This window comes from Lissotriton helveticus, chromosome 11 (assembly GCF_964261635.1).
Source record: "Lissotriton helveticus chromosome 11, aLisHel1.1, whole genome shotgun sequence".
NCBI lineage: Eukaryota > Metazoa > Chordata > Amphibia > Caudata > Salamandridae > Lissotriton > Lissotriton helveticus.
The window spans coordinates 1,082,479,612-1,082,503,663 of NC_136072.1; the positions used below are offsets into that span (position 1 = coordinate 1,082,479,612).

A 24,052-nucleotide genomic window follows, 5' to 3' on the forward strand; every position below is an offset into this window, starting at 1 on the left:
GGCGTAGCTTCTGTTGGTGCAGCAGGTGCAGTTGCACTGGCGCCCACAGACCTGCGGGACCCACTGAACCCTGATTATTGCGGTATTTTATATTCCAAACTTCAACAAGGGGGCCTATTTTCTTCCTTGCTCTAGGGCCCATTTTTTCACCTGAGAGCCTTGAAAGACTGCATGGATCCTCTCTGATTTGAATTGGTGACAATGAGGTCAGGCAGAGAGCTCTTGTGTGGCTGCATCAGCCCAACTGGGCTACCAGATCTGGCACATTTGTTTGCTGCATGCAGACGGAGACACAAAACGTACACACAGCCATATATAGGGCAAGTATAAAAATCTGTATTGTGACGCAGCTGCGGCATAAATGTTGCGGCCCATTTACAATGTGACGCATCTAGGGAGATGTGTCACATTGTAAAGTCCCGCATCATATTATACCTGCGTCAGGTATAATGTATGCAGGGTGGGCGTTCCCACGGTAAAAGCCTTCTAGAACTGACACACTGAAATCTACAAGATTTCACTACATCACTCTATGCCTTCACTGTGTCAAAATCCCTACGCCTGCACAGACCAGGCATAAGTTATGACTCAGGGCTTTTTGCGTCACTTTCATGAGCATTTCCAGCAATGCGTCACTTTTGTGCCAACAGATGCGTCAGAATTTCTGACGCATCTGTTAATTCTTGCGCCATGGAGCGCTGTATTGTTAATACAGCACATTCATCGTGGCACAAGGACATTCAGCACTGACTCAAGGAAACTTATGCATCCATGCAGTTGCGTCAGGTCCTTGTGAATCTTCCCCTAAAATGTTTTGAAAACCAGGAAACCAGTATATTGTACCTCCTAAAGGTAAAAATGAAATGCAGCAAATGCAACTATGTAGTGCCATGAAATGGCAGACGTGCATTATGGAATATGGAAAAATGTATCTATAATTTATTTTCCTTTAAATTGATTGCCGTTCCTTCTCTAGTAAACATTTGAAGACAGTGGGACCTATGAGGATGCTATTATGAATTTGTGCTTCTTATATTTTCCACAACCCATGGTTAGCAGCCTAGATCTCATCTTTGTGTGAAGGTATATCTGCCTGAGCATCAAATCCAAAACTTGGGAGGGTGCTGCTTACCTGTACAGCTATTTAGCATACAATTTCCCATAATTCTCTGCGTGTGGCTATCGACGGTTTGGGGCAGAGAGCTGATAGAAATTAGTAAAACAACACCATTATATGTCTTACATTGCCTATCAGAAGCAGTGGAGGAGTAGTTATGCATAAACAGATAACATCTTTTGAAAAGGAATCATGTTCTTTGTAACATGAGGTACCAGGGCAAGTGTGCATGAAATTCACACTAAATTGTTTAGCTTTGCGCAGTGGCAGTATCGTAGCCAATTAGGTTTAACCGAGGCGTGATTATTGCTTATTGAAAACTTTACCCAATACCCCGTCATGAAAACTTGAAATATAGTCGAATTGGCAATTTTTGACAGTCTCTTCGGAGACTGGAGAATATGTAATTAAAAAATAAGATAGTTTATTTTGCAATGCAATTTACTTGCAGGTTTGTGATCTGTGACAAGGACAAAACGGTGACTCTATTTGGCTTCAGTTTACTCTTTACGTTCTCTTTTGTTTTCTCAGCTTTTTAAATACAGCAGTAATTTACGGATTTATTTTCCTTGATGAGTTTTCGTTATTCTTTTATTTCTTCCCCTTTGTTCTCATCTTTGCTCCACGGATTCGCTTGGGTCAGTGATGGGCAGAGGACGGGCTTTGTTTCTGCTCTCTGAGGTGACTCGCAGTCCGGCGCAGGGCTGGGCTATTCCGAGGTCTCATCTCCCATTCAAATGTGCACTAACCGCCCAGAAAGTTTTTTTCTGGGAGCGAAGGCATTTGTTATCAGTAGGAAAATGTGGAGAGGGTTCATACAGATTGTATGGTGTGTTTGAAACAGAACAAGAACTGACAAAGCTCTTGTTTTTGCCGTTTGACATTATGTAAAGTTTATTTCTAATGCTCTTTGTGGCACTGAGTAATTGATGTTACCCAGCTCTATGACAGGGGCGTAGCTTCTGTTGGTGCAGCAGGTGCAGTTGCACTGGCGCCCACAGACCTGCGGGACCCACTGAACCCTGATTATTGCGGTATTTTATATTCCAAACTTCAACAAGGGGGCCTATTTTCTTCCTTGCTCTAGGGCCCATTTTTTCACCTGAGAGCCTTGAAAGACTGCATGGATCCTCTCTGATTTGAATTGGTGACAATGAGGTCAGGCAAAGAGCTCTTGTGTGGGTGCATCAGCCCAACTGGGCTCCCAGATCTGGCACATTTGTATGCTGCATGCAGACGGAGACACACAACGTACACACAGCCATATATAGGGCAAGTATAAAAATCTGTATTGTGACGCAGCTGCGGCATAAATGTTGCGGCCCATTTACAATGTGACGCATCTAGGGAGATGTGTCACATTGTAAAGTCCTGCATCATATTATACCTGCGTCAGGTATAATGTATGCAGGGTGGGCGTTCCCACGCTAAAAGCCTTCTAGAACTGACGCACTGAAATCTACAAGATTTCACTACATCACTCTACGCCTTCACTGTGTCAAAATCCCTACGCCTGCACAGACCAGGCATAAGTTATGACTCAGGGCTTTTTGCGTCACTTTCATGAGCATTTCCAGCAATGCGTCACTTTTGTGCCAACAGATGCGTCAGAATTTCTGACGCATCTGTTAATTCTTGCGCCATGGAGCGCTGTAATGTAAATACAGCACATTCATCGTGGCACAAGGACATTCAGCACTGACTCAAGGAAACTTATGCATCCATGCAGTTGCGTCAGGTCCTTGTGAATATTCCCCTAAAATGTTTTGAAAACCAGGAAACCAGTATATTGTACCTCCTAAAGCTAAAAATGAAATGCAGCAAATGCAACTATGTAGTGCCATGAAATGGCAGACGTGCATTATGGAATATGGAAAAATGTATCTATAATTTATTTTCCTTTAAATTGATTGCCGTTCCTTCTCTAGTAAACATTTGAAGACAGTGGGACCTATGAGGATGCTATTATGAGTTTGTGCTTCTTATATTTTCCACAACCCATGGTTAGCAGCCTAGATCTCATCTTTGTGTGAAGGTATATTTGCCTGACCATCAAATCCATAACTTGGGAGGGTGCTGCTTACCTGTACAGCTATTTAGCATACAATTTCCCATAATTCTCTGCGTGTGGCTATCGACGCTTTTGGGGCATAGAGCTGATAGAACTTAGTAAAACAACACCATAATATGTCTTACATTGCCTATCAGAAGCAGTGGAGGAGTAGTTATGCATAAACAGATAACATCTTTTGAAAAGGAATCATGTTCTTTGTAACATGAGGTACTAGGGCAAGTGTGCATGAAATTCACACTAAATTGTTTAGCTTTGCGCAGTGGCAGTATCGTAGCCAATGAGGTTTAACCGAGGCGCGATTATTGCTTATTGAAAACTTTACCCAATACCCTGTCATGGAGACTTGAAATATAGTCGAAATGGCAATTTTTGACAGTCTCTTCGGTGACTGGAGAGTATGTAATTAAAAAATAAGATAGTTTATTTTGCAATGCAATTTACTTGCAGGTTTGTGATCTGTGACAAGGACAAAACGGTGACTCTATTTGGCTTCAGTTTACTCTTTACGTTCTCTTTTTTTTTCTCAGTTTTTAAATACAGCAGTAATTTAGGGATTTATTTTTCTTGATGAGTTTTCGTTATTCTTTTATTTCTTCCCCTTTGTTCTCATCTTTGCTCCACGGCTTCGCTTGGGTCAGTGATGGGCAGAGGACGGGCTTTGTTTCTGCTCTCTGAGGTGACTCGCAGTCCGGCGCAGGGCTGGGCTATTCCGAGGTCTCATCTCCCATTCAAATGTGCACTAACCGCCCAGAAAGTTTTTTTCTGGGAGCGAAGGCTTTTGTTATCAGTAGGAAAATGTGGAGAGGGTTCATACAGATTGTATGGAGTGTTTGAAACAGAACAAGAACTGACAAAGCTCTTGTTTTTGCCTTTGACATTATGTAAAGTTTATTTCTAATGCTCTTTGTGGCACTGAGTAATTGATGTTACCCAGCTCTATGACAGGGGCGTAATTTCTGTTGGTGCAGCAGGTGCAGTTGCACTGGCGCCCACAGACCTGCGGGACCCACTGAACCCTGATTATTGCGGTATTTTATATTCCAAACTTCAACAAGGGGGCCTATTTTCTTCCTTGCTCTAGGGCCCATTTTTTCACCTGAGAGCCTTGAAAGACTGCATGGATCCTCTCTGATTTGAATTGGTGACAATGAGGTCAGGCAGAGAGCTCTTGTGTGGCTGCATCAGCCCAACTGGGCTACCAGATCTGGCACATTTGTTTGCTGCATGCAGACAGAGACACAAAACGTACACACAGCCATATATAGGGCAAGTATAAAAATCTGTATTGTGACGCAGCTGCGGCATAAATGTTGTGGCCCATTTACAATGTGACGCATCTAGGGAGATGTGTCACATTGTAAAGTCCCCCATCATATTATACCTGCGTCAGGTATAATGTATGCAGGGTGGGCGTTACCACGGTAAAAGCCTTCTAGAACTGACACACTGAAATCTACAAGATTTCACTACATCACTCTATGCCTTCACTGTGTCAAAATCCCTACGCCTGCACAGACCAGGCATAAGTTATGACTCAGGGCTTTTTGCGTTACTTTCATGAGCATTTCCAGCAATGCGTCACTTTTGTGCCAACAGATGCGTCAGAATTTCTGACGCATCTGTTAATTCTTGCGCCATGGAGCGCTGTATTGTTAATACAGCACATTCATCGTGGCTCAAGGACATTCAGCACTGACTCAAGGAAACTTATGCATCCATGCAGTTGCGTCAGGTCCTTGTGAATCTTCCCCTAAAATGTTTTGAAAACCAGGAAACCAGTATATTGTACATCCTAAAGGTAAAAATGAAATGCAGCAAATGCAACTATGTAGTGCCATGAAATGGCAGACGTGCATTATGGAATATGGAAAAATGTATCTATAATTTATTTTCCTTTAAATTGATTGCCGTTCCTTCTCTAGTAAACATTTGAAGACAGTGGGACCTATGAGGATGCTATTATGAATTTGTGCTTCTTATATTTTCCACAACCCATGGTTAGCAGCCTAGATCTCATCTTTGTGTGAAGGTATATCTGCCTGAGCATCAAATCCATAACTTGGGAGGGTGCTGCTTACCTGTACAGCTATTTAGCATACAATTTCCCATAATTCTCTGCGTGTGGCTATCGACGGTTTGGGGCAGAGAGCTGATAGAAATTAGTAAAACAACACCATTATATGTCTTACATTGCCTATCAGAAGCAGTGGAGGAGTAGTTATGCATAAACAGATAACATCTTTTGAAAAGGAATCATGTTCTTTGTAACATGAGGTACCAGGGCAAGTGTGCATGAAATTCACACTAAATTGTTTAGCTTTGCGCAGTGGCAGTATCGTAGCCAATGAGGTTTAACCGAGGCGTGATTATTGCTTATTGAAAACTTTACCCAATACCCCGTCATGGAAACTTGAAATATAGTCGAAATGGCAATTTTTGACAGTCTCTTCGGAGACTGGAGAATATGTAATTAAAAAATAAGATAGTTTATTTTGCAATGCAATTTACTTGCAGGTTTGTGATCTGTGACAAGGACAAAACGGTGACTCTATTTGGCTTCAGTTTACTCTTTACGTTCTCTTTTGTTTTCTCAGCTTTTTAAATATAGCAGTAATTTACGGATTTATTTTCCTTGATGAGTTTTCGTTATTCTTTTATTTCTTCCCCTTTGTTCTCATCTTTGCTCCACGGATTCGCTTGGGTCAGTGATGGGCAGAGGACGGGCTTTGTTTCTGCTCTCTGAGGTGACTCGCAGTCCGGCGCAGGGCTGGGCTCTTCCGAGGTCTCATCTCCCATTCAAATGTGCACTAACCGCCCAGAAAGTTTTTTTCTGGGAGCGAAGGCATTTGTTATCAGTAGGAAAATGTGGAGAGGGTTCATACAGATTGTATGGAGTGTTTGAAACAGAACAAGAACTGACAAAGCTCTTGTTTTTGCCGTTTGACATTATGTAAAGTTTATTTCTAATGCTCTTTGTGGCACTGAGTAATTGATGTTACCCAGCTCTATGACAGGGGCGTAGCTTCTGTTGGTGCAGCAGGTGCAGTTGCACTGGCGCCCACAGACCTGCGGGACCCACTGAACCCTGATTATTGCGGTATTTTATATTCCAAACTTCAACAAGGGGGCCTATTTTCTTCCTTGCTCTAGGGCCCATTTTTTCACCTGAGAGCCTTGAACGACTGCATGGATCCTCTCTGATTTGAATTGGTGACAATGAGGTCAGGCAAAGAGCTCTTGTGTGGGTGCATCAGCCCAACTGGGCTCCCAGATCTGGCACATTTGTATGCTGCATGCAGACGGAGACACACAACGTACACACAGCCATATATAGGGCAAGTATAAAAATCTGTATTGTGACGCAGCTGCGGCATAAATGTTGCGGCCCATTTACAATGTGACGCATCTAGGGAGATGTGTCACATTGTAAAGTCCCGCATCATATTATACCTGCGTCAGGTATAATGTATGCAGGGTGGGCGTTCCCACGCTAAAAGCCTTCTAGAACTGACGCACTGAAATCTACAAGATTTCACTACATCACTCTACGCCTTCACTGTGTCAAAATCCCTACGCCTGCACAGACCAGGCATAAGTTATGACTCAGGGCTTTTTGCATCACTTTCATGAGCATTTCCAGCAATGCGTCACTTTTGTGCCAACAGATGCGTCAGAATTTCTGACGCATCTGTTAATTCTTGCGCCATGGAGCGCTGTAATGTAAATACAGCACATTCATCGTGGCACAAGGACATTCAGCACTGACTCAAGGAAACTTATGCATCCATGCAGTTGCGTCAGGTCCTTGTGAATATTCCCCTAAAATGTTTTGAAAACCAGGAAACCAGTATATTGTACCTCCTAAAGCTAAAAATGAAATGCAGCAAATGCAACTATGTAGTGCCATGAAATGGCAGACGTGCATTATGAAATATGGAAAAATGTATCTATAATTTATTTTCCTTTAAATTGATTGCCGTTCCTTCTCTAGTAAACATTTGAAGACAGTGGGACCTATGAGGATGCTATTATGAGTTTGTGCTTCTTATATTTTCCACAACCCATGGTTAGCAGCCTAGATCTCATCTTTGTGTGAAGGTATATTTGCCTGACCATCAAATCCATAACTTGGGAGGGTGCTGCTTACCTGTACAGCTATTTAGCATACAATTTCCCATAATTCTCTGCGTGTGGCTATCGACGCTTTTGGGGCAGAGAGCTGATAGAACTTAGTAAAACAACACCATAATATGTCTTACATTGCCTATCAGAAGCAGTGGAGGAGTAGTTATGCATAAACAGATAACATCTTTTGAAAAGGAATCATGTTCTTTGTAACATGAGGTACTAGGGCAAGTGTGCATGAAATTCACACTAAATTGTTTAGCGTTGCGCAGTGGCAGTATCGTAGCCAATGAGGTTTAACCGAGGCGCGATTATTGCTTATTGAAAACTTTACCCAATACCCTGTCATGGAGACTTGAAATATAGTCGAAATGGCAATTTTTGACAGTCTCTTCGGTGACTGGAGAGTATGTAATTAAAAAATAAGATAGTTTATTTTGCAATGCAATTTACTTGCAGGTTTGTGATCTGTGACAAGGACAAAACGGTGACTCTATTTGGCTTCAGTTTACTCTTTACGTTCTCTTTTGTTTTCTCAGTTTTTAAATACAGCAGTAATTTAGGGATTTATTTTTCTTGATGAGTTTTCGTTATTCTTTTATTTCTTCCCCTTTGTTCTCATCTTTGCTCCACGGCTTCGCTTGGGTCAGTGATGGGCAGAGGACGGGCTTTGTTTCTGCTCTCTGAGGTGACTCGCAGTCCGGCGCAGGGCTGGGCTATTCCGAGGTCTCATCTCCCATTCAAATGTGCACTAACCGCCCAGAAAGTTTTTTTCTGGGAGCGAAGGCTTTTGTTATCAGTAGGAAAATGTGGAGAGGGTTCATACAGATTGTATGGAGTGTTTGAAACAGAACAAGAACTGACAAAGCTCTTGTTTTTGCCTTTGACATTATGTAAAGTTTATTTCGAATGCTCTTTGTGGCACTGAGTAATTGATGTTACCCAGCTCTATGACAGGGGCGTAGCTTCTGTTGGTGCAGCAGGTGCAGTTGCACTGGCGCCCACAGACCTGCGGGACCCACTGAACCCTGATTATTGCGGTATTTTATATTCCAAACTTCAACAAGGGGGCCTATTTTCTTCCTTGCTCTAGGGCCCATGTTTTCACCTGAGAGCCTTGAAAGACTGCATGGATCCTCTCTGATTTGAATTGGTGACAATGAGGTCAGGCAGAGAGCTCTTGTGTGGCTGCATCAGCCCAACTGGGCTACCAGATCTGGCACATTTGTTTGCTGCATGCAGACAGAGACACAAAACGTACACACAGCCATATATAGGGCAAGTATAAAAATCTGTATTGTGACGCAGCTGCGGCATAAATGTTGTGGCCCATTTACAATGTGACGCATCTAGGGAGATGTGTCACATTGTAAAGTCCCGCATCATATTATACCTGCGTCAGGTATAATGTATGCAGGGTGGGCGTTCCCACGGTAAAAGCCTTCTAGAACTGACACACTGAAATCTACAAGATTTCACTACATCACTCTATGCCTTCACTGTGTCAAAATCCCTACGCCTGCACAGACCAGGCATAAGTTATGACTCAGGGCTTTTTGCGTTACTTTCATGAGCATTTCCAGCAATGCGTCACTTTTGTGCCAACAGATGCGTCAGAATTTCTGACGCATCTGTTAATTCTTGCGCCATGGAGCGCTGTATTGTTAATACAGCACATTCATCGTGGCACAAGGACATTCAGCACTGACTCAAGGAAACTTATGCATCCATGCAGTTGCGTCAGGTCCTTGTGAATCTTCCCCTAAAATGTTTTGAAAACCAGGAAACCAGTATATTGTACCTCCTAAAGGTAAAAATGAAATGCAGCAAATGCAACTATGTAGTGCCATGAAATGGCAGACGTGCATTATGGAATATGGAAAAATGTATCTATAATTTATTTTCCTTTAAATTGATTGCCGTTCCTTCTCTAGTAAACATTTGAAGACAGTGGGACCTATGAGGATGCTATTATGAATTTGTGCTTCTTATATTTTCCACAACCCATGGTTAGCAGCCTAGATCTCATCTTTGTGTGAAGGTATATCTGCCTGAGCATCAAATCCATAACTTGGGAGGGTGCTGCTTACCTGTACAGCTATTTAGCATACAATTTCCCATAATTCTCTGCGTGTGGCTATCGACGGTTTGGGGCAGAGAGCTGATAGAAATTAGTAAAACAACACCATTATATGTCTTACATTGCCTATCAGAAGCAGTGGAGGAGTAGTTATGCATAAACAGATAACATCTTTTGAAAAGGAATCATGTTCTTTGTAACATGAGGTACCAGGGCAAGTGTGCATGAAATTCACACTAAATTGTTTAGCTTTGCGCAGTGGCAGTATCGTAGCCAATGAGGTTTAACCGAGGCGTGATTATTGCTTATTGAAAACTTTACCCAATACCCCGTCATGGAAACTTGAAATATAGTCGAAATGGCAATTTTTGACAGTCTCTTCGGAGACTGGAGAATATGTAATTAAAAAATAAGATAGTTTATTTTGCAATGCAATTTACTTGCAGGTTTGTGATCTGTGACAAGGACAAAACGGTGACTCTATTTGGCTTCAGTTTACTCTTTACGTTCTCTTTTGTTTTCTCAGCTTTTTAAATACAGCAGTAATATACGGATTTATTTTCCTTGATGAGTTTTCGTTATTCTTTTATTTCTTCCCCTTTGTTCTCATCTTTGCTCCACGGATTCGCTTGGGTCAGTGATGGGCAGAGGACGGGCTTTGTTTCTGCTCTCTGAGGTGACTCGCAGTCCGGCGCAGGGCTGGGCTCTTCCGAGGTCTCATCTCCCATTCAAATGTGCACTAACCGCCCAGAAAGTTTTTTTCTGGGAGCGAAGGCATTTGTTATCAGTAGGAAAATGTGGAGAGGGTTCATACAGATTGTATGGAGTGTTTGAAACAGAACAAGAACTGACAAAGCTCTTGTTTTTGCCGTTTGACATTATGTAAAGTTTATTTCTAATGCTCTTTGTGGCACTGAGTAATTGATGTTACCCAGCTCTATGACAGGGGCGTAGCTTCTGTTGGTGCAGCAGGTGCAGTTGCACTGGCGCCCACAGACCTGCGGGACCCACTGAACCCTGATTATTGCGGTATTTTATATTCCAAACTTCAACAAGGGGGCCTATTTTCTTCCTTGCTCTAGGGCCCATTTTTTCACCTGAGAGCCTTGAAAGACTGCATGGATCCTCTCTGATTTGAATTGGTGACAATGAGGTCAGGCAGAGAGCTCTTGTGTGGCTGCATCAGCCCAACTGGGCTACCAGATCTGGCACATTTGTTTGCTGCATGCAGACGGAGACACAAAACGTACACACAGCCATATATAGGGCAAGTATAAAAATCTGTATTGTGACGCAGCTGCGGCATAAATGTTGCGGCCCATTTACAATGTGACGCATCTAGGGAGATGTGTCACATTGTAAAGTCCCGCATCATATTATACCTGCGTCAGGTATAATGTATGCAGGGTGGGCGTTCCCACGGTAAAAGCCTTCTAGAACTGACACACTGAAATCTACAAGATTTCACTACATCACTCTATGCCTTCACTGTGTCAAAATCCCTACGCCTGCACAGACCAGGCATAAGTTATGACTCAGGGCTTTTTGCGTCACTTTCATGAGCATTTCCAGCAATGCGTCACTTTTGTGCCAACAGATGCGTCAGAATTTCTGACGCATCTGTTAATTCTTGCGCCATGGAGCGCTGTAATGTAAATACAGCACATTCATCGTGGCACAAGGACATTCAGCACTGACTCAAGGAAACTTATGCATCCATGCAGTTGCGTCAGGTCCTTGTGAATATTCCCCTAAAATGTTTTGAAAACCAGGAAACCAGTATATTGTACCTCCTAAAGCTAAAAATGAAATGCAGCAAATGCAACTATGTAGTGCCATGAAATGGCAGACGTGCATTATGGAATATGGAAAAATGTATCTATAATTTATTTTCCTTTAAATTGATTGCCGTTCCTTCTCTAGTATACATTTGAAGACAGTGGGACCTATGAGGATGCTATTATGAGTTTGTGCTTCTTATATTTTCCACAACCCATGGTTAGCAGCCTAGATCTCATCTTTGTGTGAAGGTATATTTGCCTGACCATCAAATCCATAACTTGGGAGGGTGCTGCTTACCTGTACAGCTATTTAGCATACAATTTCCCATAATTCTCTGCGTGTGGCTATCGACGCTTTTGGGGCAGAGAGCTGATAGAACTTAGTAAAACAACACCATTATATGTCTTACATTGCCTATCAGAAGCAGTGGAGGAGTAGTTATGCATAAACAGATAACATCTTTTGAAAAGGAATCATGTTCTTTGTAACATGAGGTACTAGGGCAAGTGTGCATGAAATTCACACTAAATTGTTTAGCTTTGCGCAGTGGCAGTATCGTAGCCAATGAGGTTTAACCGAGGCGCAATTATTGCTTATTGAAAACTTTACCCAATACCCTGTCATGGAGACTTGAAATATAGTCGAAATGGCAATTTTTGACAGTCTCTTCGGTGACTGGAGAGTATGTAATTAAAAAATAAGATAGTTTATTTTGCAATGCAATTTACTTGCAGGTTTGTGATCTGTGACAAGGACAAAACGGTGACTCTATTTGGCTTCAGTTTACTCTTTACGTTCTCTTTTGTTTTCTCAGTTTTTAAATACAGCAGTAATTTAGGGATTTATTTTTCTTGATGAGTTTTCGTTATTCTTTTATTTCTTCCCCTTTGTTCTCATCTTTGCTCCACGGCTTCGCTTGGGTCAGTGATGGGCAGAGGACGGGCTTTGTTTCTGCTCTCTGAGGTGACTCGCAGTCCGGCGCAGGGCTGGGCTATTCCGAGGTCTCATCTCCCATTCAAATGTGCACTAACCGCCCAGAAAGTTTTTTTCTGGGAGCGAAGGCATTTGTTATCAGTAGGAAAATGTGGAGAGGGTTCATACAGATTGTATGGAGTGTTTGAAACAGAACAAGAACTGACAAAGCTCTTGTTTTTGCCTTTGACATTATGTAAAGTTTATTTCTAATGCTCTTTGTGGCACTGAGTAATTGATGTTACCCAGCTCTATGACAGGGGCGTAGCTTCTGTTGGTGCAGCAGGTGCAGTTGCACTGGCGCCCACAGACCTGCGGGACCCACTGAACCCTGATTATTGCGGTATTTTATATTCCAAACTTCAACAAGGGGGCCTATTTTCTTCCTTGCTCTAGGGCCCATTTTTTCACCTGAGAGCCTTGAAAGACTGCATGGATCCTCTCTGATTTGAATTGGTGACAATGAGGTCAGGCAGAGAGCTCTTGTGTGGCTGCATCAGCCCAACTGGGCTACCAGATCTGGCACATTTGTTTGCTGCATGCAGACAGAGACACAAAACGTACACACGGCCATATATAGGGCAAGTATAAAAATCTGTATTGTGACGCAGCTGCGGCATAAATGTTGTGGCCCATTTACAATGTGACGCATCTAGGGAGATGTGTCACATTGTAAAGTCCCGCATCATATTATACCTGCGTCAGGTATAATGTATGCAGGGTGGGCGTTCCCACGGTAAAAGCCTTCTAGAACTGACACACTGAAATCTACAAGATTTCACTACATCACTCTATGCCTTCACTGTGTCAAAATCCCTACGCCTGCACAGACCAGGCATAAGTTATGACTCAGGGCTTTTTGCGTTACTTTCATGAGCATTTCCAGCAATGCGTCACTTTTGTGCCAACAGATGCGTCAGAATTTCTGACGCATCTGTTAATTCTTGCGCCATGGAGCGCTGTATTGTTAATACAGCACATTCATCGTGGCACAAGGACATTCAGCACTGACTCAAGGAAACTTATGCATCCATGCAGTTGCGTCAGGTCCTTGTGAATCTTCCCCTAAAATGTTTTGAAAACCAGGAAACCAGTATATTGTACCTCCTAAAGGTAAAAATGAAATGCAGCAAATGCAACTATGTAGTGCCATGAAATGGCAGACGTGCATTATGGAATATGGAAAAATGTATCTATAATTTATTTTCCTTTAAATTGATTGCCGTTCCTTCTCTAGTAAACATTTGAAGACAGTGGGACCTATGAGGATGCTATTATGAATTTGTGCTTCTTATATTTTTCACAACCCATGGTTAGCAGCCTAGATCTCATCTTTGTGTGAAGGTATATCTGCCTGAGCATCAAATCCATAACTTGGGAGGGTGCTGCTTACCTGTACAGCTATTTAGCATACAATTTCCCATAATTCTCTGCGTGTGGCTATCGACGGTTTGGGGCAGAGAGCTGATAGAAATTAGTAAAACAACACCATTATATGTCTTATATTGCCTATCAGAAGCAGTGGAGGAGTAGTTATGCATAAACAGATAACATCTTTTGAAAAGGAATCATGTTCTTTGTAACATGAGGTACCAGGGCAAGTGTGCATGAAATTCACACTAAATTGTTTAGCTTTGCGCAGTGGCAGTATCGTAGCCAATGAGGTTTAACCGAGGCGTGATTATTGCTTATTGAAAACTTTACCCAATACCCCGTCATGGAAACTTGAAATATAGTCGAAATGGCAATTTTTGACAGTCTCTTCGGAGACTGGAGAATATGTAATTAAAAAATAAGATAGTTTATTTTGCAATGCAATTTACTTGCAGGTTTGTGATCTGTGACAAGGACAAAACGGTGACTCTATTTGGCTTCAGTTTACTCTTTACGTTCTCTTTTGTTTTCTCAGCTTTTTAAATACAGCAGTAATATACGGATTTATTTTCCTTGATGAGTTTTCGTTATTCTTTTATTTCTTCCCCTTTGTTCTCATCTTTGCTCCACGGATTCGCTTGGGTCAGTGATGGGCAGAGGACGGGCTTTGTTTCTGCTCTCTGAGGTGACTCGCAGTCCGGCGCAGGGCTGGGCTCTTCCGAGGTCTCATCTCCCATTCAAATGTGCACTAACCGCCCAGAAAGTTTTTTTCTGGGAGCGAAGGCATTTGTTATCAGTAGGAAAATGTGGAGAGGGTTCATACAGATTGTATGGAGTGTTTGAAACAGAACAAGAACTGACAAAGCTCTTGTTTTTGCCGTTTGACATTATGTAAAGTTTATTTCTAATGCTCTTTGTGGCACTGAGTAATTGATGTTACCCAGCTCTATGACAGGGGCGTAGCTTCTGTTGGTGCAGCAGGTGCAGTTGCACTGGCGCCCACAGACCTGCGGGACCCACTGAACCCTGATTATTGCGGTATTTTATATTCCAAACTTCAACAAGGGGGCCTATTTTCTTCCTTGCTCTAGGGCCCATTTTTTCACCTGAGAGCCTTGAAAGACTGTATGGATCCTCTCTGATTTGAATTGGTGACAATGAGGTCAGGCAGAGAGCTCTTGTGTGGCTGCATCAGCCCAACTGGGCTACCAGATCTGGCACATTTGTTTGCTGCATGCAGACGGAGACACAAAACGTACACACAGCCATATATAGGGCAAGTATAAAAATCTGTATTGTGACGCAGCTGCGGCATAAATGTTGCGGCCCATTTACAATGTGACGCATCTAGGGAGATGTGTCACATTGTAAAGTCCCGCATCATATTATACCTGCGTCAGGTATAATGTATGCAGGGTGGGCGTTCCCACGGTAAAAGCCTTCTAGAACTGACACACTGAAATCTACAAGATTTCACTACATCACTCTATGCCTTCACTGTGTCAAAATCCCTACGCCTGCACAGACCAGGCATAAGTTATGACTCAGGGCTTTTTGCGTCACTTTCATGAGCATTTCCAGCAATGCGTCACTTTTGTGCCAACAGATGCGTCAGAATTTCTGACGCATCTGTTAATTCTTGCGCCATGGAGCGCTGTATTGTTAATACAGCACATTCATCGTGGCACAAGGACATTCAGCACTGACTCAAGGAAACTTATGCATCCATGCAGTTGCGTCAGGTCCTTGTGAATCTTCCCCTAAAATGTTTTGAAAACCAGGAAACCAGTATATTGTACCTCCTAAAGGTAAAAATGAAATGCAGCAAATGCAACTATGTAGTGCCATGAAATGGCAGACGTGCATTATGGAAAATGGAAAAATGTATCTATAATTTATTTTCCTTTAAATTGATTGCCGTTCCTTCTCTAGTAAACATTTGAAGACAGTGGGACCTATGAGGATGCTATTATGAATTTGTGCTTCTTATATTTTCCACAACCCATGGTTAGCAGCCTAGATCTCATCTTTGTGTGAAGGTATATCTGCCTGAGCATCAAATCCAAAACTTGGGAGGGTGCTGCTTACCTGTACAGCTATTTAGCATACAATTTCCCATAATTCTCTGCGTGTGGCTATCGACGGTTTGGGGCAGAGAGCTGATAGAAATTAGTAAAACAACACCATTATATGTCTTACATTGCCTATCAGAAGCAGTGGAGGAGTAGTTATGCATAAACAGATAACATCTTTTGAAAAGGAATCATGTTCTTTGTAACATGAGGTACCAGGGCAAGTGTGCATGAAATTCACACTAAATTGTTTAGCTTTGCGCAGTGGCAGTATCGTAGCCAATTAGGTTTAACCGAGGCGTGATTATTGCTTATTGAAAACTTTACCCAATACCCCGTCATGAAAACTTGAAATATAGTCGAATTGGCAATTTTTGACAGTCTCTTCGGAGACTGGAGAATATGTAATTAAAAAATAAGATAGTTTATTTTGCAATGCAATTTACTTGCAGGTTTGTGATCTGTGACAAGGACAAAACGGTGACTCTATTTGGCTTCAGTTTACTCTTTACGTTCTCTTTTGTTTTCTCAGCTTTTTAAATACAGCAGTAATTTACGGATTTATTTTCCTTGATGAGTTTTCGTTATTCTTTTATTTCTTCCACTTTGTTCTCATCTTTGCTCCACGGATTCGCTTGGGTCAGTGATGGGCAGAGGACGGGCTTTTTTTCTGCTCTCTGAGGTGACTCGCAGTCCGGCGCATGGCTGGGCTCTTCCGAGGTCTCATCTCCCATTCAAATGTGCACTAACCGCCCAGAAAGTTTTTTTCTGGGAGCGAAGGCATTTGTTATCAGTAGGAAAATGTGGAGAGGGTTCATACAGATTGTATGGAGTGTTTGAAACAGAACAAGAACTGACAAAGCTCTTGTTTTTGCCGTTTGACATTATGTAAAGTTTTTTTCTAATGCTCTTTGTGGCACTGAGTAATTGATGTTACCTAGCTCTATGACAGGGGCGTAGCTTCTGTTGGTGCAGCAGGTGCAGTTGCACTGGCGCCCACAGACCTGCGGGACCCACTGAACCCTGATTATTGCGGTATTTTATATTCCAAACTTCAACAAGGGGGTCTATTTTCTTCCTTGCTCTAGGGCCCATTTTTTCACCTGAGAGCCTTGAAAGACTGCATGGATCCTCTCTGATTTGAATTGGTGACAATGAGGTCAGGCAAAGAGCTCTTGTGTGGCTGCATCAGCCCAACTGGGCTACCAGATCTGGCACATTTGTATGCTGCATGCAGACGGAGACACACAACGTACACACAGCCATATATAGGGCAAGTATAAAAATCTGTATTGTGACGCAGCTGCGGCATAAATGTTGCGGCCCATTTACAATGTGACGCATCTAGGGAGATGTGTCACATTGTAAAGTCCCGCATCATATTATACCTGCGTCAGGTATAATGTATGCAGGGTGGGCGTTCCCACGCTAAAAGCCTTCTAGAACTGACGCACTGAAATCTACAAGATTTCACTACATCACTCTACTCCTTCACTGTGTCAAAATCCCTACGCCTGCACAGACCAGGCATAAGTTATGACTCAGGGATTTTTGCGTCACTTTCATGAGCATTTCCAGCAATGCGTCACTTTTGTGCCAACAGATGCGTCAGAATTTCTGACGCATCTGTTAATTCTTGCGCCATGGAGCGCTGTATTGTAAATACAGCACATTCATCGTGGCACAAGGACATTCAGCACTGACTCAAGGAAACTTATGCATCCATGCAGTTGCGTCAGGTCCTTGTGAATCTTCCCCTAAAATGTTTTGAAAACCAGGAAACCAGTATATTGTACCTCCTAAAGCTAAAAATGAAATGCAGCAAATGCAACTATGTAGTGCCATGAAATGGCAGACGTGCATTATGGAATATGGAAAAATGTATCTATAATTTATTTTCCTTTAAATTGATTGCCGTTCCTTCTCTAGTAAACATTTGAAGACAGTGGGACCTATGAGGATGCTATTATGAATTTGTGCTCCTTATATTTTCCACAACCCAGGGTAGGCAGCTTTGATCTCATCTTTGTGTGAAGGTATATCTGCCTGAGCATCAAATCCATAACTTGGGAGGGTGCTGCTTACCTGGACAGCTATTTAGCATACAATTTCCCATAATTCTCTGCGTGTGGCTATCGACGGTTTGGGGCAGAGAGCTAATAGAAATTAGTAAAACAACACCATTATATGTCTTACATTGCCTAGCAGAAGCAGTGGAGGAGTAGTTATGCATAAACAGATAACATCTTTTGAAAAGGAATCATGTTCTTTGTAACATGAGGTACTAGGGCAAGTGTGCATGAAATTCACACTAAATTGTTTAGCTTTGCGCAGTGGCAGTATCGTAGCCAATGAGGTTTAACAGAGGCGCGATTATTGCTTATTGAAAACTTTACCCAATACCCCGTCATGGAAACTTGAAATATAGTCGAAATGGCAATTTTTGACAGTCTCTTCGGAGACTGGAGAATATGTAATTAAAAAATAAGATAATTTATTTTGCAATGCAATTTACTTGCAGGTTTGTGATCTGTGACAAGGACAAAACGGTGACTCTATTTGGCTTCAGTTTACTCTTTACGTTCTCTTTTGTTTTCTCAGCTTTTTAAATACAGCAGTAATTTAGGGATTTATTTTCCTTGATGAGTTTTCGTTATTCTTTAATTTCTTCCCCTTTGTTCTCATCTTTGCTCCACGGATTCGCTTGGGTCAGTGATGGGCAGAGGACGGGCTTTGTTTCTGCTCTCTGAGGTGACTCGCAGTCCGGCGCAGGGCTGGGCTCTTCCGAGGTCTCATCTCCCATTCAAATGTGCACTAACCGCCCAGAAAGTTTTTTTCTGGGAGCGAAGGCATTTGTTATCAGTAGGAAAATGTGGAGAGGGTTCATACAGATTGTATGGTGTGTTTGAAACAGAACAAGAACTGACAAAGCTCTTGTTTTTGCCGTTTGACATTATGTAAAGTTTATTTCTAATGCTCTTTGTGGCACTGAGTAATTGATGTTACCCAGCTCTATGACAGGGGCGTAGCTTCTGTTGGTGCAGCAGGTGCAGTTGCACTGGCGCCCACAGACCTGCGGGACCCACTGAACCCTGATTATTGCGGTATTTTATATTCCAAACTTCAACAAGGGGGCCTATTTTCTTCCTTGCTCTAGGGCCCATTTTTTCACCTGAGAGCCTTGAAAGACTGCGTGGATCCTCTCTGATTTGAATTGGTGACAATGAGGTCAGGCAAAGAGCTCTTGTGTGGCTGCATCAGCCCAACTGGGCTCCCTGATCTGGCACATTTGTATGCTGCATGCAGACGGAGACACACAACGTACACACAGCCATATATAGGGCAAGTATAAAAATCTGTATTGTGACGCAGCTGCGGCATAAATGTTGCGGCCCATTTACAATGTGACGCATCTAGGGAGATGTGTCACATTGTAAAGTCCTGCATCATATTATACCTGCGTCAGGTATAATGTATGCAGGGTGGGCGTTCCCATGCTAAAAGCCTTCTAGAACTGACGCACTGAAATCTACAAGATTTCACTACATCACTCTACGCCTTCACTGTGTCAAAATCCCTACGCCTGCACAGACCAGGCATAAGTTATGACTCAGGGCTTTTTGCGTCACTTTCATGAGCATTTCCAGCAATGCGTCACTTTTGTGCCAACAGATGCGTCAGAATTTCTGACGCATCTGTTAATCCTTGCGCCATGGAGCGCAGTATTGTAAATACAGCACATTCATCGTGGCACAAGGACATTCAGCACTGACTCAAGGAAACTTATGCATCCATGCAGTTGCGTCAGGTCCTTGTGAATCTTCCCCTAAAATGTTTTGAAAACCAGGAAACCAGTATATTGTACCTCCTAAAGCAAAAAATGAAATGCAGCAAATGCAACTATGTAGTGCCATGAAATGGCAGACGTGCATTATGGAATATGGAAAAATGTATCTATAATTTATTTTCCTTTAAATTGATTGCCGTTCCTTCTCTAGTAAACATTTGAAGACAGTGGGACCTATGAGGATGCTATTATGAATTTGTGCTCCTTATATTTTCCACAACCCATGGTTAGCAGCCTAGATCTCATCTTTGTGTGAAGGTATATCTGCCTGAGCATCAAATCCATAACTTGGGAGGGTGCTGCTTACCTGGACAGCTATTTAGCATACAATTTCCCATAATTCTCTGCGTGTGGCTATCGACGGTTTGGGGCAGAGAGCTGATAGAAATTAGTAAAACAACACCATTATATGTCTTACATTGCCTAGCAGAAGCAGTGGAGGAGTAGTTATGCATAAACAGATAACATCTTTTGAAAAGGAATCATGTTCTTTGTAACATGAGGTACTAGGGCAAGTGTGCATGAAATTCACACTAAATTGTTTAGCTTTGCGCAGTGGCAGTATCGTAGCCAATGAGGTTTAACCGAGGCGCGATTATTGCTTATTGAAAACTTTACCCAATACCCCGTCATGGAGACTTGAAATATAGTCCAAATGGCAATTTTTGAAAGTCTCTTCGGTGACTGGAGAGTATGTAATTAAAAAATAAGATAGTTTATTTTGCAATGCAATTTACTTGCAGGTTTGTGATCTGTGACAAGGTCAAAACAGTGACTCTATTTGGCTTCAGTTTACTCTTTACGTTCTCTTTTGTTTTCTCAGCTTTTTAAATACAGCAGTAATTTAGGGATTTATTTTCCTTGATGAGTTTTCGTTATTCTTTTATTTCTTCCCCTTTGTTCTCATCTTTGCTCCACGGATTCGCTTGGGTCAGTGATGGGCAGAGGACGGGCTTTGTTTCTGCTCTCTGAGGTGACTCGCAGTCCGGCGCAGGGCTGGGCTCTTCCGAGGTCTCATCTCCTATTCAAATGTGCACTAACCGCCCAGAAAGTTTTTTTCTGGGAGCGAAGGCATTTGTTATCAGTAGGAAAATGTGGAGAGGGTTCATACAGATTGTATGGAGTGTTTGAAACAGAACAAGAACTGACAAAGCTCTTGTTTTTGCCGTTTATCATTATGTAAAGTTTATTTCTAATGATTATAATGATTCTAATGATTATTGCGGTATTTTATATTCCAAACTTCAACAAGGGGGCCTATTTTCTTCCTTGCTCTAGGGCCATTTTTTCACCTGAGAGCCTTGAAAGACTGCATGGATCCTCTCTGATTTCAATTGGTGACAATGAGGTCAGGCAAAGAGCTCTTGTGTGGCTGCATCAGCCCAACTGGGCTACCAGATCTGGCACATTTGTATGCTGCATGCAGACGGAGACACACAACGTACACACAGCCATATATAGGGCAAGTATAAAAATCTGTATTGTGACGCAGCTGCGGCGTAAATGTTGCGGCCCATTTACAATGTGACGCATCTAGGGAGATGTGTCACATTGTAAAGTCCTGCATCATATTATACCTGCGTCAGGTATAATGTATGCAGGGTGGGCGTTCCCACGCTAAAAGCCTTCTAGAACTGACGCACTGAAATCTACAAGATTTCACTACATCACTCTACGCCTTCACTGTATCAAAATCCCTACGCCTGCACAGACCAGGCATAAGTTATGACTCAGGGCTTTTTGCGTCACTTTCATGAGCATTTCCAGCAATGCGTCACTTTTGTGCCAACAGATGCGTCAGAATTTCTGACGCATCTGTTAATCCTTGCGCCATGGAGCGCAGTATTGTAAATACAGCACATTCATCGTGGCACAAGGACATTCAGCACTGACTCAAGGAAACTTATGCATCCATGCAGTTGCGTCAGGTCCTTGTGAATCTTTCCCTAAAATTTTTTGAAAACCAGGAAACCAGTATATTGTACCTCCTAAAGCTAAAAATGAAATGCAGCAAATGCAACTATGTAGTGCCATGAAATGGCAGACGTGCATTATGGAATATGGAAAAATGTATCTATAATTTATTTTCCTTTAAATTGATTGCCGTTCCTTCTCTAGTAAACATTTGAAGACAGTGGGACCTATGAGGATGCTATTATGAATTTGTGCTTCTTATATTTTCCACAAACCATGGTTAGCAGCCTAGATCTCATCTTTGTGTGAAGGTATATCTGCCTGAGCATCAAATCCATAACTTGGGAGGGTGCTGCTTACCTGGATAGCTATTTAGCATACAATTTCCCATAATTCTCTGCGTGTGGCTATCGACGGTTTGGGGCAGAGAGCTGATAGAAATTAGTAAAACAACACCATTATATGTCTTACATTGCCTAGCAGAAGCAGTGGAGGAGTAGTTATGCATAATCAGATAACATCTTTTGAAAAGGAATCATGTTCTTTGTAACATGAGGTACTAGGGCAAGTGTGCATGAAATTCACACTAAATTGTTTAGCTTTGCGCAGTGGCAGTATCGTAGCCAGTGAGGTTTAACCGAGGCGCGATTATTGCTTATTGAAAACTTTACCCAATACCCCGTCATGGAGACTTGAAATATAGTCGAAATGGCAATTTTTGACATTTTCTTCGGAGACTGGAGAATATGTAATTAAAAAATAAGATAGTTTATTTTGCAATGCAATTTACTTGCAGGTTTGTGATCTATGACAAGGACAAAACGGTGACTCTATTTGGCTTCAGTTTACTCTTTACGTTCTCTTTTGTTTTCTCAGCTTTTTAAATACAGCAGTAATTTAGGGATTTATTTTCCTTGATGAGTTTTCGTTATTCTTTAATTTCTTCCCCTTTGTTCTCATCTTTGCTCCACGGATTCGCTTGGGTCAGTGATGGGCAGAGGACGGGCTTTGTTTCTGCTCTCTGAGGTGACTCGCAGTCCGGCGCAGGGCTGGGCTCTTCCGAGGTCTCATCTCCCATTCAAATGTGCACTAACCGCCCAGAACGTTTTTTTCTGGGAGCGAAGGCATTTGTTATCAGTAGGAAAATGTGGAGAGGGTTCATACAGATTGTATGGTGTGTTTGAAACAGAACAAGAACTGACAAAGCTCTTGTTTTTGCCGTTTGACATTATGTAAAGTTTATTTCTAATGCTCTTTGTGGCACTGAGTAATTGATGTTACCCAGCTCTATGACAGGGGCGTAGCTTCTGTTGGTGCAGCAGGTGCAGTTGCACTGGCGCCCACAGACCTGCGGGACCCACTGAACCCTGATTATTGCGGTATTTTATATTCCAAACTTCAACAAGGGGGCCTATTTTCTTCCTTGCTCTAGGGCCCATTTTTTCACCTGAGAGCCTTGAAAGACTGCATGGATCCTCTCTGATTTGAATTGGTGACAATGAGGTCAGGCAAAGAGCTCTTGTGTGGCTGCATCAGCCCAACTGGGCTCCCAGATCTGGTACATTTGTATGCTGCATGCAAGATTTCACTACATCACTCTACGCCTTCACTGTGTCAAAATCCCTACGCCTGCACAGACCAGGCATAAGTTATGACTCAGGGCTTTTTGCGTCACTTTCATGAGCATTTCCAGCAATGCGTCACTTTTGTGCCAACAGATGCGTCAGAATTTCTGACGCATCTGTTAATTCTTGCGCCATGGAGCGCTGTAATGTAAATACAGCACATTCATCGTGGCACAAGGACATTCAGCACTGACTCAAGGAAACTTATGCATCCATGCAGTTGTGTCAGGTCCTTGTGAATATTCCCCTAAAATGTTTTGAAAACCAGGAAACCAGTATATTGTACCTCCTAAAGCTAAAAATGAAATGCAGCAAATGCAACTATGTAGTGCCATGAAATGGCAGACGTGCATTATGGAATATGGAAAAATGTATCTATAATTTATTTTCCTTTAAATTGATTGCCGTTCCTTCTCTAGTAAACATTTGAAGACAGTGGGACCTATGAGGATGCTAATATGAATTTTTGCTTCTTATATTTTCCACAACCCATGGTTAGCAGCCTAGATCTCATCTTTGTGTGAAGGTATATCTGCCTGAGCATCAAATCCATAACTTGGGAGGGTGCTGCTTACCTGTACAGCTATTTAGCATACAATTTCCCATAATTCTCTGCGTGTGGCTATCGACGCTTTTGGGGCAGAGAGCTGATAGAACTTAGTAAAACAACACCATTATATGTCTTACATTGCCTATCAGAAGCAGTGGAGGAGTAGTTATGCATAAACAGATAACATCTTTTGAAAAGGAATCATGTTCTTTGTAACATGAGGTACTAGGGCAAGTGTGCATGAAATTCACACTAAATTGTTTAGCTTTGCGCAGTGGCAGTATTGTAGCCAATGAGGTTTAACCGAGGCGCGATTATTGCTTATTGAAAACTTTACCCAATACCCTGTCATGAAGACTTGAAATATAGTCCAAATGGCAATTTTTGACAGTCTCTTCGGTGACTGGAGAGTATGTAATTAAAAAATAAGATAGTTTATTTTGCAATGCAATTTACTTGCAGGTTTGTGATCTGTGACAAGGACAAAACGGTGACTCTATTTGGCTTCAGTTTACTCTTT

At 42.2% G+C, this 24,052-nt stretch overlaps 12 non-coding genes across 12 annotated transcripts; all 12 read left to right on the forward strand.

Moving 5' to 3' along the window:
• Window positions 1-1,369: 1,369 nt before the first annotated feature.
• LOC144793031 (U4 spliceosomal RNA) lies at window positions 1,370-1,509 on the forward strand. Its single transcript, XR_013602703.1, has one exon. It is a non-coding gene; the product is annotated as a U4 spliceosomal RNA (small nuclear RNA).
• Window positions 1,510-3,439: 1,930 nt separating this feature from the next.
• Window positions 3,440-3,579, forward strand: LOC144793884 (U4 spliceosomal RNA). The gene has a single exon (XR_013603337.1). It is a non-coding gene; the product is annotated as a U4 spliceosomal RNA (small nuclear RNA).
• A 1,927-nt stretch (window positions 3,580-5,506) lies between these two features.
• Window positions 5,507-5,646, forward strand: LOC144793904 (U4 spliceosomal RNA). Its single transcript, XR_013603355.1, has one exon. It is a non-coding gene; the product is annotated as a U4 spliceosomal RNA (small nuclear RNA).
• Window positions 5,647-7,576: 1,930 nt separating this feature from the next.
• Window positions 7,577-7,716, forward strand: LOC144792974 (U4 spliceosomal RNA). The gene has a single exon (XR_013602651.1). It is a non-coding gene; the product is annotated as a U4 spliceosomal RNA (small nuclear RNA).
• Window positions 7,717-9,643: 1,927 nt separating this feature from the next.
• LOC144793905 (U4 spliceosomal RNA) lies at window positions 9,644-9,783 on the forward strand. Its single transcript, XR_013603356.1, has one exon. It is a non-coding gene; the product is annotated as a U4 spliceosomal RNA (small nuclear RNA).
• Window positions 9,784-11,713: 1,930 nt separating this feature from the next.
• Window positions 11,714-11,853, forward strand: LOC144793017 (U4 spliceosomal RNA). Its single transcript, XR_013602690.1, has one exon. It is a non-coding gene; the product is annotated as a U4 spliceosomal RNA (small nuclear RNA).
• Window positions 11,854-13,780: 1,927 nt separating this feature from the next.
• On the forward strand, window positions 13,781-13,920 carry LOC144793906 (U4 spliceosomal RNA). Its single transcript, XR_013603357.1, has one exon. It is a non-coding gene; the product is annotated as a U4 spliceosomal RNA (small nuclear RNA).
• A 1,929-nt stretch (window positions 13,921-15,849) lies between these two features.
• Window positions 15,850-15,989, forward strand: LOC144793032 (U4 spliceosomal RNA). The gene has a single exon (XR_013602704.1). It is a non-coding gene; the product is annotated as a U4 spliceosomal RNA (small nuclear RNA).
• Window positions 15,990-17,918: 1,929 nt separating this feature from the next.
• LOC144792992 (U4 spliceosomal RNA) lies at window positions 17,919-18,058 on the forward strand. Its single transcript, XR_013602667.1, has one exon. It is a non-coding gene; the product is annotated as a U4 spliceosomal RNA (small nuclear RNA).
• Window positions 18,059-19,987: 1,929 nt separating this feature from the next.
• LOC144793710 (U4 spliceosomal RNA) lies at window positions 19,988-20,127 on the forward strand. Its single transcript, XR_013603183.1, has one exon. It is a non-coding gene; the product is annotated as a U4 spliceosomal RNA (small nuclear RNA).
• Window positions 20,128-21,954: 1,827 nt separating this feature from the next.
• Window positions 21,955-22,094, forward strand: LOC144793716 (U4 spliceosomal RNA). Its single transcript, XR_013603189.1, has one exon. It is a non-coding gene; the product is annotated as a U4 spliceosomal RNA (small nuclear RNA).
• Window positions 22,095-23,795: 1,701 nt separating this feature from the next.
• Window positions 23,796-23,935, forward strand: LOC144792989 (U4 spliceosomal RNA). The gene has a single exon (XR_013602665.1). It is a non-coding gene; the product is annotated as a U4 spliceosomal RNA (small nuclear RNA).
• Window positions 23,936-24,052: the final 117 nt, after the last annotated feature.